This window comes from Schistocerca gregaria, chromosome 2 (assembly GCF_023897955.1).
Source record: "Schistocerca gregaria isolate iqSchGreg1 chromosome 2, iqSchGreg1.2, whole genome shotgun sequence".
Taxonomy (NCBI): Eukaryota; Metazoa; Arthropoda; class Insecta; order Orthoptera; family Acrididae; genus Schistocerca; species Schistocerca gregaria.
In genome coordinates, this window is record NC_064921.1 from 441,476,534 (window position 1) to 441,491,434 (window position 14,901).

General features: G+C 44.3%; 1 protein-coding gene across 1 annotated transcript in view; it reads right to left on the minus strand.

Moving 5' to 3' along the window:
• Positions 1-10,804: 10,804 nt before the first annotated feature.
• LOC126336183 (uncharacterized) overlaps positions 10,805-14,901 on the minus strand; it is a 94,331-nt gene continuing 90,234 nt past the window's right edge. The window contains exon 5 of the mRNA XM_049999689.1: positions 10,805-11,019. The gene's annotated coding sequence lies outside the window, so the exon portion shown is untranslated. The remainder of the gene's footprint in view (positions 11,020-14,901) is intronic.

Sequence of the window (14,901 nt, forward strand, 5' to 3'; positions counted from 1 at the left end):
AAGACATAGAAGTACTATGTATGTCTTTATTCAGCTTTTCTTTATAGCGAAGTTTGGCCTCAAGTTCGTTTTAATTTGTAATTTTGCTCAATTCGCTGTGCAGTTCATAACTTGTGTCGCTAGCTTAGGTTTTATGGTTATCTTGATATGTATTCTGGGATGAAATCGCTTTAAAGTACACTCCTGGAAATTGAAATAAGAACACCGTGAATTCATTGTCCCAGGATGGTGAAACTTTATTGACACATTCCTGGGGTCAGATAAATCACATGATCACACTGACAGAACCACAGGCACATAGACGCAGGCAACAGAGCATGCACAATGTCGGCACTAGTACAGTGTATATCCACCTTTCGCAGCAATGCAGGCTGCTATTCTCCCATGGAGACGATCGTAGAGATGCTGGATGTAGTCCTGTGGAACGGCTTGCCATGCCATTTCCACCTGGCGCCTCAGTTGGACCAGCGTTCGTGCTGGACGTGCAGACCGCGTGAGATGACGCTTCATCCAGTCCCAAACATGCTCAATGGGGGACAGATCCGGAGATCTTTCTGGCCAGGGTAGTTGACTTACACCTTCTAGAGCACGTTGGGTGGCACGGGATACATGCGGGCGTGCATTGTCCTGTTGGAACAACAAGTTCCCTTGCCAGTCTAGGAATGGTAGAACGATGGGTTCGATGACGGTTTGGATGTACCGTGCACTATTCAGTGTTCCCTCGACGATCACCAGAGGTGTACGGCCAGTGTAGGAGATTGCTCCCCACACCATGATGCCGGGTGTTGGCCCTGTGTGCCTCGGTCGTATGCAGTCCTGATTGTGGCGCTCACCTGCACGGCGCCAAACACGCATACGACCATCATTGGCACCAAGGCAGAAGCGACTCTCATCGCTGAAGACGACACGTCTCCATTCGTCCCTCCATTCACGCCTGTCGCGACACCTTTGGAGGCCGGCTGCACGATGTGTGGGCGTGAGCGGAAGACGGCCTAACGGTGTGCGGGACCGTAGCCCAGCTTCATGGAGACGGTTGCGAATGGTCCTCGCCGATACCCCAGGAGCAACAGTGTCCCTAATTTGCTGGGATGTGGCGGTGCGGTCCCCTACGGCACTGCGTAGGATCCTACGGTCTTGGCGTGCTTCTGTGCGTCGCTGCGGTCCGGTCCCAGGTCGACGGACACGTGCACCTTCCGCCGACCACAGGCGACAACATCGATGTACTGTGGAGACCTCACGCCCCACGTGTTGAGCAATTCGGCGGTACGTCCACCCGGCCTCCCGCATGCCCACTATACGCCCTCGCTCAAAGTCCGTCAACTGCACATACGGTTCACGTCCACGCTGTTACGGCATGCTACCAGTGTTAAAGACTGCGATGGAGCTCCGTATGCCACGGCAAACTGGCTGACACTGACGGCGGCGGTGCACAAATGGTGCGCAGCTAGCGTCATTCGACGGCCAACACCGCGGTTCCTGGTGTGTCCGCTGTGCCGTGCGTGTGATCATTGCTTGTACAGCCCTCTCGCAGTGTCCGGAGCAAGTATGGTGGGTCTGACACACCGGTGTCAATGTGTTCTTTTTTCCATTTCCAGGAGTGTATTATTTGCTACCTTAAATGCTTTCGATTATTTTCAGCATCTTCATTTTCTACTGTAAATGTCGCAGTATGTTCCATTTCATTTCACGTAACGCTATTGTCAGTACTATTATATAGCTGGACCTGGAGCATGAACACGTAGTAACGCAGCATTTTACGCAGAATCTTCCCAGTTAGCCACAAGCAGCTTTATTACATTTCGTACAATACGCCTATTGCTGCAGTATTGCGAATATTAAAGTTGGTAAATTTAATTTACTTTTGCGATATTTATATACGTAGTTAATTTTAGATGTGTACTTACGTCTAGCTGGGCGAGATGTAATATTGCACCACTGATGAATCCTTGTGTTAGTTATACATGTACATGTACAGTTAACTATATAGACATATAAGAAAAACATATTAGCCACTGTTACGTTTGCAGGTGTGTCTGATAATGGCAATACCACCAAAATATGATATATGAAATATGGGAAAGCTATTATTAGATAACTTGGAAGATTCAATTTAAAATGTGGTATTACGACGTATTTCACGCTCCGGTAGCAACCACAAAGCACAAAGTTACTTTAATGTGGTTACCGTAGCTACGAGAATAGATCAACATATCGTCGTTGATCCTCGTCCATTGCATTCAGTGATCCTATACGAAAAGTGTATATTAGAGATCTCTTCGTCAGCAGACCTACTCATATTGCTACGTGTCATTGTTAACGTACAAGTGACACTGCTTAGAAACAGCCGAGTGATGCTGGACACAAGCCTGAGGACGAAGAATAAATTTTGTGTTACTGTAGGCAACGATAAGTGCAGTGAGTAATATAAGCAAATTTGTTTCCAGACAAGACACATAGTGCGTTGTATCAACATTTGTACCGCTATGCAGATATCAGCAGCAAAACTTAGAAATATGGAGAAATGAGACACAAGAAATTAAACTAAATGCAATGATCCTGTAATGAGCCACCGAATACGAGGGCTCAGGATACCGAAACACTCCGTAAATATCCCAGAAGAACCATCTAGATGTTGGTGCCAGAGAAAGGACACACTCTGTACACAATGAAATATCGACAGAACTGATACTTTTATTTTGTAACCGTCTGGAGCGATTTAGGGAAGTCACGGAAAACCTAAATTAGGATGGCCGGATGCGGAATTGAACCATTAAGTTCAGTGGAGCGTGGCATAAACTCTCAGGCTGCCCACTTATCGAACTTCCCAAAAGTTGCACTAAAATTCCCATTATTAGCTGTATTTGATATTCGCAGTTTCTTGTTAGATCAAAAAAAGAGAGTCTCAGAATTTATTGTACAAAGGTCTGCTACTCTATTCTAGCGCCAAAAGTAGCTTAGTGTTTTTTTTTTTTAATAAAAGTCCACCGCCACATCATTTGTTACCAATAACGTATTGATAACAGTGCGTAATTTATGTCCACTCTGCCACACACACTGCAATAATTTACTACCTATTAAGATTGTAGAGACTAAAGTAACTGGTGTTGGTACGGTTGCTGCACTTCACAACATCGCTTTTTCTCAACTATGACTCAGCAGTCAGTGAAGGAATAGTGCATGATATTTCCCTCAGAGTGGTCCTTACACCATAAAACGTGAAATTCGTGATCCAGGTTATCATTATGAACTTTTTCCTTAGTATGACTTTGCAACCTTCTCACCTCTAATTTAAAGCTCACACATCGATTTCTGTAAGTTATCTGAAAACTCCAAACATGCAACTTGACGGGGAAAAAAACTCTCGGCAGCCGTAGCTGCCAGCGTTACAGAAGCGCGTTATCTAGCATTACCGCGAAGCCACCTGTTGATTTCTGTGGTTTCTGCTGCACTGCCGTATCAGCGATTCTGAAGTCTTTCAACAACTGAGCTGCCCTACCTGTCCTGCACGAGATCTGACGTGAAGCCCTAGCTGCTAGAACGTGCACAATATTTGAATGAAACTGGGTAGAGGTTGGTTGGCCCAACGCGTCTGCCAAAACTAGAAAGACAATATGATTATTGTTAAAGCCCTGTGCTGTCCAGCTAAACTGGTGTACATCAGTTACTGTTTCCTATCACAAATAAAATATGTGCACCACACCAGAATTCAGTGAACGTTCCTGGAATCTACTAACTCAGAGTGATCTTCTCTCCCCCAAAACACTGATGAACTGGTGGCACCAGTTAGCTGTCATGCCAAATAAGCTGCCACCCTACCATTCTATACGTGAAACGTTGGGATAGTTCTGATACTGATTAGAGCCCTTTCCACAAAATTCTTCACGGTTATTACATTTTCACAGTCACTCGTGACTGGAGGAACATCTGTGATTATCTACCGCAGCACTGGGTACAGACACAGATACAAAGGAAACTTAGCCCTGCTTACTGGCACCAGTGTGAGACGTCACTTGACATAAGCTTTGTCAGTCTTGCCTAACCACTTCTTACAAATTGCAGGTATTGTCGCAGTTCAAGATGTAGCTTTACAGTACAAGTAAAAAGTCATTTCCTTTATGACTGTTGTCTACTATGTTTCAAAGATGATATAATAATAAAGCTTATTGCACTACTGAGGTTGATTTATCTATAGCAATAGGACACTACCTTATTTTTAACTTTGTCTCCGCCTGTGACGTCACTTTTCGTAATACCCAACAGCAAGCCACAACTCTACTCACTGGTCTCCCTTTCTGTGTTACTTTTCCGATCGATCTGTCACATACATAACGTATTTTCACTGATGGACAATTCTTTTTCTCCCATCCTGAATGGCCACGTGTGAGTCTTACCTGGTGTTTCCATGAAGTGTCCTTCCTCTCAAACCGAGTCTTATACTTTAGTTTCGACGGAAGTATTCGCATGTGAAACTTCTAGAACATTCGAGATGGATCTTCCTCTTTTCTCTGGGACGTGGCTTCTTACACTACTTACATTGTACATTCATGATGACTAATATTCTATACAAATTTTATTTTGATTAACTGTAAACTACGTTTCTAGCATTTGTAGACTTAGAGAAAGCTTTTGACAATGTTGACTGGAATACTCTCCTTCAAATTCTAAAGGTGGCAGGGGTAAAATACCGGGAGCGAAAGACTATTTACAATTTGTACAGAAACCAGATGGCAGTTAAAAGAGTCGAGGGACATGAAAAGGAAGCAGTAGTTGGGAAGGGAGTGAGACAGGGTTGTAGCATCTCCCCGATGTTATTCAATCTGTATATTGAGCAAGCAGTAAAGCAAACAAAAGAAAAATTTGGAGTACGAATTAAAATACATGGAGAAGAAATAAAAACTTTGAGGTTCGCCGATGACATTGTAATTCTGTCAGAGGCAGCAAAGGACTTGGAAGAGCAGTTGAAGGGAATGGATAGTGTCTTGAAGGGAGGATAGAAGATGAACATCAACAAAAGCAAAACCAGGATAATGGAATGTAGTCGAATTAAGTCGGGTGATGCTGAGGGAATTAGATTAGGAAATGAGACACTTAAAGTAGTAAAGTAGTTTTGCTATTTGTGGAGCAAAATAACTGATGATGGTTGAAATAGAGAGGATATAAAATGTAGACTGGCAATGGCAAGGAAAGCGTTTCTGAAGAAGAGAAATTTATTAACATCGAGCATAGATTTAAGTGTCAGGAAGTCGTTTCTGAAAGTATTTGTATGGAGTGTAGCCATGTATGGAAGTGAAACGTGGACGATAAATTATTTGGACAAGAAGAGACTAGAAGCTTTCGAAATGTGGTGCTACAGAAGAATGTTGAAGATTAGGTGGGTAGATCACGTGACTAATGAGGAGGTATTGAATTGAATTGGGGAGAAGAGAAGTTTGTGGCACAACTTGACTAGAGGAAGGGATCGGTTGGTAGGACATGTTCTGAGACATCGAGGGATCACCAATTTAGTATTTGAGGGCAGCGTGGAGGGTAAAAATCGTAGAGGGAGACCAAGAGGTGAATACACTAAGCAGATTCTGAAGGATGTAGGTTGCAGTAGGTACAGGGAGATGAAGCAGCTGGCACAGGATAGATTAGCATGGAGAGCTGCATCAAACCAGTCTCAGGACTGAAGACCACAACAACAACATACTTCACATTTTACTGGCTGCACTGAATATGATTGTGTGGATCGTTGCTGTATTGTAAAACCAGTATTTTAAAAGCTGGCCTGAATCGTATTTAGTGCGTTGCAGCTTAGATGCATAAGCAGTGTGATCCTTGTACAATGAGGGGACGAAAATGATAGGATACCTCCTTTCGTCCGGCGTAGTGCACCACGTCGACGTGGCGTGTGGCATGTATTCAGCAGTTCATTGCAGGCTGCCTGCAGAAATATTGAGCCATGGTCCCTCTATAGACATTGTGACAATATTGGGCAATTCCGTGCAGCAACTGAACTTTTAATTATGTTCCATGGATATTTCATGGGATTGATGCCGAGCGATCTGGAAGGCCATATCATTCGCTCGAATTGTCGACAATGGTATTCAACCAGTCGCTAACAATTGTGACCCAGTGACATCTTTGGGTACATGAAGGCCATGAATCACTGCAAGTGATCTCCAAGTAGCCGAACATAATCTTCTCCAGTTAAGTGTCGATATAGTCGGACCAGAGGACCAAGTACATTGCTTGTAAACACGGTCTACACAGTTACAGTATCACCATCAGCTTTCACAGTGCCTAGCTGACAACCTCATCACATTCGAACTATACCATCAGCTGAAATCGGAATTAATGTGACCAGGCCACAATTTTCCGTTTTTCTAGCGTCCAACCGAGGTCATCGACCTAGGAATTTGCACTGCGGGCGATGTCGTGTTTTTACACTACTACCCATTGAAATTGCTACACCAAAAAGAAATGCAGATGATGAACGGGTATTCATTGGACAAATATATTATACTAGAACTGACATGTGATTACATTTCAAGCAATTTGAGTGGATAGATACTGAGAAATCAGTACCCAGAACAATCACCTCTGGCCGTAATAACGGTCTTGATACGCTGGGCATTGAGTCAAACAGAGCTTGGATGGCGTGTAGAGTTAAAGCTGCCGATGCAGCTTCAACACGATACCACAGTTAATCAAGAGTAGTGACTGGCGTATTGTGACAAGCCAGTTGCTCCGCCACCATTGACCAGACGTTTTTAGTTGGTGAGAGATCTGGAGAATGTGCTGCCCAGGGCACCAGTCGAACATTTCCTGTATCCAGAAAGGCCCGTACAGGACCTGCAACATGCGGTCGTGCATTATCCTGCTGAAATGTAGGGTTTCACAGGGATCGAATGAGGGGTAGAGCTACGGGTCGTAACACATCTGAAATGTAACGTCCACTGTTCAAAGTGCCGTTAATGCGAACAAGAGGTGACCGAGACGTGTAACCAATAGCACCCCATACCATCACGCCGGGTGATACGCCTGTATGGCGATGACGAATACACGCTTCCAATGTGCGTTCACCGCGATGTCGCCAAACATGGATGCGACCATCATGATGTTGTAAACAGAAGTTGGATCCATCCGAAAAAGTGACGTTTTGCCATTCGTGCACCCAGGTTCGTCGTTGAGTACATCATTGCAGGCGCTCCTGTCTGTGATGCAGCCATGGTCTCCGAGTTGATAGTTCATGCTGCTGCAAACGTCGACGAACTGTTCGTGCAGGTGGTTGTTGTCTTGCAAACGTCCCTATCTGTTTACTCAGGGATCGAGACGTGGCTCCACGATCCATTACACCCATGCGGATAAGATGCCTGTCATCTCGACTGCTAGTGATACGAGGCCATTGGCGTTCCGTATTACCCTCCTGAACCCACCGATTCCATATTCTGCTAAAAGTCATTGGATCTCGACCAACGCGAGCAGCAATGTCACGATACGATAAACCGCAATCGCGATAGGGTACAATCCGACCTTCATCAAAGTCGGAAACGTCCTCCTTACACGATGCATCACAACAACGTTTCACCAGGCAACGCCAGTCGACTGCTTTTTTTGTATGAGAAATCGGTTGGAAACTTTCCTCATGTCAGCAAGTTGTAGGTGTCGCCACCGGGGCCAACCTTGTGCGAATGTTCTGAAAAGCTAATCATGAGTATAACAACAGAAGCAGTACATTACACTTGTTTTGGGTCGTAATTATAAAAGCTATTTTAGTACAAACAGTAGAGTTAGGGTACTTTTGCTTGTTTATAATAACTTGTATGTATGAAGTTGAAAACGTTGTATGAATTAAAATACTGATAGCAAATTACTTAAAGTGATTAGCAAAACTATGTCCTTTTGAGACGGTCGTTTGATTCTTCGTATCTTATATTCAATTGCCGATTTACTTGGGTCAGATGTATGAGTTCCCACTCAAGTTGTAATAGTACGACAGTTATATGAAGACATATATTTCATATAAGTACCGAGGATGAAGCAGAGACGAATATGCATCAAAGTGCACACGGTCACTTTTTGTGTATTTGGAATTTGGATAAACTTAAAAGTGTAAATAATAATATTAAGGTCCTGTTAATTCGAAAGTCATTGGCGGAAGAAAATTATTTTGAAACACTGTTCATAGTTATCTGTAAATTTAGTTTGTTGTGTCAGGCCACAAAGTTGAGTGATGACATCGCTGTGGATCATGCCAGTAGTGTTAGAACTGAATTATTAGTTAATGTCTTGAAAGCAGCACATCACCTAATAAAAAGAGAGCAATCGATTTTCTTTCTTGAGCACACTTGTAAACTAATCTTTATATTAGGGATAGCAGTTTTGAGAAATGCCCGTTGACAGCGCTTTGAGAGCAGAATACGAACAAGGCTTAGTTGGACAGGTATACATTCTATTACATCATATTCAAAAGGCTTGTCGGTGCTTCTGACTACTTTGTTATTTATTAGAAGACTGAAAGCAAGTATGGTACATCAACAAGAGATAAATAAAACTCAGATTTTGTGTTGAGTATATTTGTATCATGGCGTACTGTATGAGTTTAATAAATGTATATGAAATAGTGGGAAATGTGGTAAGTGGTAAGTTGATGAGCGTGTGTCTTCTAAAGGCGTTCTTCAAAGTATAAATCAGATACAGCGCCTACTTATATAAAAAAAACCACCTTGAGCAATCAATGTCAAGTTCTGTGAAGAGAGACAGATGATGCACGTGATAAAGAAATTTCATTTTCAAGTAAAGTTCAACTGTTATTTTTTTGGGGGGGGGGGGGGGTGTTGTTTGGGGAAAGAGACCAAACAACGAGGTAATCGATCTCATCGGATTAGGGAAGAATTGAGAAGGAAGTTGCCCGTGCCCTTTCAAAGGAACCATCCCGGCATTTGCCTGGAGCGATTTAGAGAAATCACGGAAAACCTAAATCAAGTAAAGGTAATCACCTCTCTAATTTGTAAAAATTTTATGGAAATTTTATACAGAAATAATAAGTGCTTATCACTAAGTGAAGTTAAAAGTGATTTAACTATAAATTGGCGTTTACTTTGAAAGCATTATCGAAAAATATATTGGCATCGTAATGGTAGCATATTAGTATAAAATTCGCAAAACTGTTTTCGCGAGTCGGAAAGTGGAATGCCAGAAATCTGATTGTGGTAGGGAAGATAAAAACTCTGTAAAGAGACCACTCAGTCTAAGCTTCCTGGGGGTATGTGAAGTGACATAGAAAGAGATTAAGGATTTTCGGTCAGACGTAAATAGGGTAACATCAACAGCAGCAGAAAATGGTGTAAGCAGCAGTAGGATTAATCCTGATTAGGAAGAAAGGGCAGAGAGTGAGTTACTGTGAACAGTTAAGTGGAAGTATTATTCTCATCATAGTCGAATGCGAACAAAAGCGAAAAACAGCAGTCCACATAAAAGTTCCGGCGTCTCGAGCGTAAGATAATGAGATAGAGGCAATGTATGAGCGTACTGAAAGTGTAATTCATTATGTGAAAAGAGACGAAAGTCTAATTAAGGTACGTTATTGAAACGCTGGAGTTGAGGAAGAAACAGAGAACACAGTCAGGGGAGAGTATGAGGTTAGTCGAAACGATGTTAGTTGTAACCTATAATATAGTCCAGCTACTCACAGCGAATATACTATTAAAAAAATCGCAAAATCCTGGAGACGGAGGAAGATCCCAGATGTATTACTTCATTGTCAGACAGAGATTCCGAAATCAGGCCTTGGGTTGTGAGACTTGCCCACGAGCAGATACAAACCTGTCTCGAGCCGGATACTGAAATACCGAGGAATAACGAGAATAATGCATTTCCTATACCTATAAATACCACTGTAATGGCTATCACAATAGGCAGTTGAATTGGAAATGAATAGACATCTCTAAAAATGGTAAACACACAATTCCGACTAAATTTGGTTACGACGAAGGTAACAATAAAGAAACTTTCTGGTTATCGACAAAAGAAGGAAGTAAAAAAATGTTCAGGAAAAGACGGGAATTTAGCAGAAGAAGTCACCTGGGAATAAAACAACTAGCAAGTGAAGGGAGGCGAAGGCGAGAAGGCGATAGGATATGTGTCAAGACATCAAGCAGTATCTCTTGAGGTATCTGTAAAAATTCCAGAGAAGGCAGAGATTGCGATTTGTTCAACAAATAACTCATGACGTTGGATGCAACTGCCACCCTGGCACGAAGAGATTGACACGGAAGAAGAATTTGTGGTAAGCCACACTAAATAAGTCAGAAAAATTATGCCCCCCCCCCTCCCCAACACACACACACACACACACACACACACACACACAAAAGACTATAGCGTTATTAAATGAACCTCACACTGATATATAATCTCCGATCAAATTCTGCGTACGAGGAAATAAGTACTCACTGGGACTGCAGAAACACTTGTCGAAGAACACTTCAGTATTGTTTTCGGAAAAGTTTAAGCATGTTTAGAAAGACTTGTGGTTTAGTCGTATCATCTAAACAGTTGAAAAACGTAAAGTAGAGCAACGGAGTGGTGAAGGCGATAGTACGCCGAGGAAAATGAAAATGGTTCACTTATCGTTCTCTGATTAGTTGTCAGCGTTGCTGACATTCACAGTTAATCTTATGTTTTACGTTTTGAAAATGGATAAAACAGTACTGGGCTCCTGTCATCAATGTTATGAGACTACTTTTATAGCCGGATTAAGAATAACAGGTTATGATAGTGTAGGTAAAAATTGATGGACGCCAAAAATAACTTCGGCAGAGAGGTTTCTTACTTTCTTATTTATTTTAAATTTTAACATCTTATTTTTTTTTCTTTTTTACTTCATTTATCTATTTATTTTTTTGCTGATCTAGTCAGGCGATTCAGTCCTCTTTTCTTGTGCTTCAGCTGATGATGGGCATGCCTTTATGCCTTTCCTCTTTTCTTGTGCTTCAGCTGATGATGGGCATGCCTTTATGCCTTTCTTCGAGTCACCTGTAAATAGAAAGTTTCACGTTACGGTTGAGGTAAATGGTCAAACAGTCAGATAACAATGCATGTATAAAAGGCCATGTGCTGCTGTTCCCCATCGCATGACTGAACGTATGCCAGCGAGTGTGGAAGCTGTCATAAAGTGCAAGTGCGGGCCAACTCCATACTGAGTTCCAGCATTACAGATGCAGGGTGCCACGATTCTATAACTCCCTTTTTGTTTCAGAGTCTCTTCAAGATATTTATCTTTATGTACAATTCTTGCTTTCAGTTTACACTATATGATCAAAAGTATCCGGACAACCAAAAAACATACGTTTTTCGTATTAGGTGCATTGTGCTGCCACCTACTTCCAGGTACTCCATGTCAGAGACCTAAGTAGGCATTAAACATCGTGAAAGATCAGAATCGGGAGCTCCAAGGAACTCAAGGACATCGAACTCGGTCAGGTAATTGGGTGTCACTTGTGTCATACATCCGTAGGCAAGATTTTCACACACCTAAACATCCCTAGGTCCACCGTTTCCGATGTGATAGTGAAGTGGTATCGTGGAAGTACATTTACAGCACAAAAGCGAACAGGCGGACCTCGTCTGTTCACTGATAGAGACCGCCGACAGTTGAAGAGGGTCGTAATGTGTAATAGGCAGTCGTCCATCCAGAACATCACACAGGAATTCCAAACTGCTTCAGGATCCACTGCAAGTACTTGGTTGGTTGGTTTGTGAGATTGGAGGGACCAGACTGCGATGGTCATCGGTCCCTTTTTCCAAAAGTGCAAACACCCACACAGAACAAAAACGAGGAATGGAGACAACAACAGATGACACAGGATAAGAAAGACCCAGACAGAGTCCAGACAAAAGGAATTAAAGTCACACAGAGTGTGACAGTGGTTGGCCGACCACAGAGAGAAAAAAAGGAAAAGCCAATCACCGAGAAACACATTAAAAACTGTCTAACATCGTAGGCCAAAGGCCAGATTCAAAACAAACGTCTGCCTGAGCATAGGTAAAAGTGGACAGGCCAACAAAATGTGGGCCAAGGTCAGAGGTTGGTTGGTTAGTTTTTTTGTGGCATTAAAGGGACCAAACTGCTATGGTCATCGGTCCCTCTTTCCAAAACCTGGAAACACCCACACAGATTAAAAGGTTGGTTGGTTTGTGGGGGTTAGGGGGTTAAAGGGACCAGGCTGCGGCGGTCATCGGTTCCTTTCTCCAAAAAAAACTAAAATCATACACAGAGAATAAAAAAAGAACATCAGGAAAGATGGCAGATGACACAGGACAAGAGAGATTGAGACGGAGATAAGATAAAACCAATTAAAATCACACAGAGTGTGACAGTGGTTGGACGACCATAGAGAAAAAGAAGGAAAAGCCAACCATCGAGAAACATATTAAAAACTTAGTTTAAAACCGTAGGCCAAAGGCCAGAATCAACACAAAAGAACATCACAAACGCTCAGATTAAATGATGAAACCCCCCTGCCCAAATAAAACGCAAAACTAAGCCTGCCATGGCGGTGTCATCAGATAAAAGGGCAGGGAGCGTGTCAGGCAGCGAAAATGTCTGCCTGAGCACAGCTAAAAGGCGACACTCCAACAAAATGTGGACCACAGACAAAAGGAAGCCACAGCGACATACAGGGGGCCCTCACAGCGCATTAAGTGGCCGTGTGTCAGCCAAGTGTGCTCAATGCGCAGCTGGCAGGGGACTACAGACTCCTTACGAGAGACCTGCATGGATGACTGCACGGGCACGGACAGGTTGCGCCATTCAATGGCCCATAAATCGAAAATTGTGAGGCGTAAGATTGCCCGCAAATCAGTCGCCGGGAGGCCAATCTTCAGAGATGGTTTACTGGTGGCCTCTTTCGCCTGGCGGTCAACAGTTTCATTGCCGGGTATCCCAACATGATACATAAAGACCACAGATCGGCCTCAACGGGCAAGCGTATGCAGATACTCTTGGACAGCCATCACCAGACGAGAACGAGGGAAACACTGGTCGATAGCTCGTAAACTGCTCAGGGAATCGTTACAGAAAACGAAGGACTCACCTGAGCAGGAGCGGATAGATTCTAGGGCACGACACATGGCGACCAGCTCAGCAGTGAAAACGCTGCAGCCAGCCGGCAAGGATCGTTGTTCGTAATGGTCCCCAAGAGTTAGAGCATAACCTACACGACCAGCAAACATCGAACCGTCAGTGTATACAACTCCAGAGCCCTGATACGTGGCTACAATGGAATAAGAGCTGTGGTGGAAGAGCTCCGGAGCGACTGAGTCCTTCGGGCCCTGTGCCAATTCGAGCCAAAGGCAAGGGTGAGGAACACACCACAGGTGTGGAATAGGGAGACTCCCAAGACCAGAGAGAAGCTCTTTGACGATGACCGTGATCGTACAACCTGACTGGGGCCGAAGTTCTGGTAGATGGATGACCAATTGCGGGAACAGAAGACGGTAATTTGGATGCCCGGGCAAGCTAAAAACATGGACAGCATAAGCGGCCAGTAAACGTTGGTGCCGTAACTGCAGTGGAGGGACACCTGCATCCACAAGTAAGTTGTTCACAAGGCGTATCACGCTGTGAAGGAGTGCGTCCGGCACCCGCAACGCCGAAGGAGATCCTGAACAATAAGCCAGGCTCCCATATTCCAGACGAGACTGGTAGAGCTGTAAGAGGGTAGATCGGTCGGCGCCCCTGCTGGTGTGGCTCAAGCATCGCAGAGCATTTAGATGCCGCCAACACATCTGTTTAAGCTGCCGAATATGAGGCAGACAAGTCAAACCGGCATCAAAAACAACACCTAAAAACCTATGTGTCTCCACCACAGCAAGACGTTTGGCGTCAAGATAAAGCCGCAGCTCCGGGTGAATAGTGCGTCGCCGGCAGAAATGCATAACGCAGGTCTTGGCTGCAGAAAACTGGACGCTATGCGCTACTCCCCAAGACTGCCCCTTGCGGATAGCGCCCTGCAGCTGACGTTCAGCAGCTGCAATGCCAGTAGCGCTGTAGTAAAGGCAGAAGTCGTCAGCACACAAGGACGCTGAGACAGACGTACCCACCGCCGCGGCGAGCCCGTTAATTGCTATTAGAAACAGGCAAACACTTAAAACAGATCCTTGTGGCACCCTGTTCTCCTGAACTCGGGAGTAACTAAGAGAGGCTGTGACTTGCACACGGAAGGTACGATGCGACAGAAAATCTCGGATGAAGATCGGCAGTGGACCCCGAAGACCCAAACCATGAAGTGCAGAGAAGATGTGATGACGGCATGTCGTATCGGATGCCTTCCGCATGTCGAAAAAGACAGTGACCAGGTGCTGACGTCGGGCAAACGCTGTACGGATGGCCGACTCCAGGCTCACCAGATTGTATGCGGCAGAGCGACATAAATCCATCCTGAGGTGGAGCCAGAAGGCCCCGAGACTCGAGTACGCAACTCAACCGCCGGCTCACATCCGTTCAAGAAACTTGCAAAGAACGTTCATGAGGGTAATGGGGCGGTAGCTGTTCACCTCCAAAGGGTTCTTGCCAGGTTTCAAAATGGGGATGACAATGCTTTCCCGCCAATGCGACAGAAACTCGCCCTTGACCCAGAGATGGTTGTAAAGGTCGAGGAGGCGTCGCTGGCAGTCCACTGAAAGGTGTTTCAGCATCTGACAGTGGATGCGATCTGGCTCTGGAGCTGTATCAGCGCAAGAGGCTAGGGCACTGTGAAAATCCCACTCACTGTATGGGACATTATAGGTTTCAGGATTGTGGGTGCGAAATGAAAGTCTCTGATGTTCCATCTGCTCTTTAATGGAGCGCAAGGCTTTTGGTAATTCGCAGAAGCGGAACTCAGAGCAAAATGGTGTGCCAAGCGATTTGCAATT